The following is a 379-nucleotide window of genomic DNA, read 5'->3' on the forward strand; positions in this document are numbered from 1 at the left end:
TCGCCAAGTGTATAAACCCATCAACCCCAAACTACAGTAATATGCAACTAACATGTCACAGTGAAAACGTTCCACATGTTCATTTCAAAGTATTCTCGACTTATTGTTTCCTTCATCAAAAACAAGACAAAATAAACGTTCCATTCTGTGCCAAAACGAAGAATTTAAAGGTGCGAACGAGGAGCTGCATTCGACCCAGCCCAGACCCAGTCATAATCAGTCCTGTGTTGTGTTGAGTGAAGGTCACGCCACGTGGAGGTAACTGGGTCTGCCCAAGCTGTATACTGGATTACCCTCTGATAAACAATGGCTATAGAACGTAGAATGAACTTACTAAATTATTTGCAGAATATTAACTTTACGCAGATCATGTTCGATC

General features: G+C 40.9%; 1 protein-coding gene across 1 annotated transcript in view; it reads left to right on the forward strand.

The window, feature by feature from the left end:
- Positions 1-379, forward strand: part of LOC119589376 (probable cytochrome P450 49a1) — a 9,880-nt gene that overhangs the window by 2,016 nt on the left and 7,485 nt on the right. The gene's annotated exons all lie outside the window — the stretch shown is intronic.

Source organism: Penaeus monodon, chromosome 25 (assembly GCF_015228065.2).
Source record: "Penaeus monodon isolate SGIC_2016 chromosome 25, NSTDA_Pmon_1, whole genome shotgun sequence".
In the NCBI taxonomy this organism is placed as follows: domain Eukaryota; kingdom Metazoa; phylum Arthropoda; class Malacostraca; order Decapoda; family Penaeidae; genus Penaeus; species Penaeus monodon.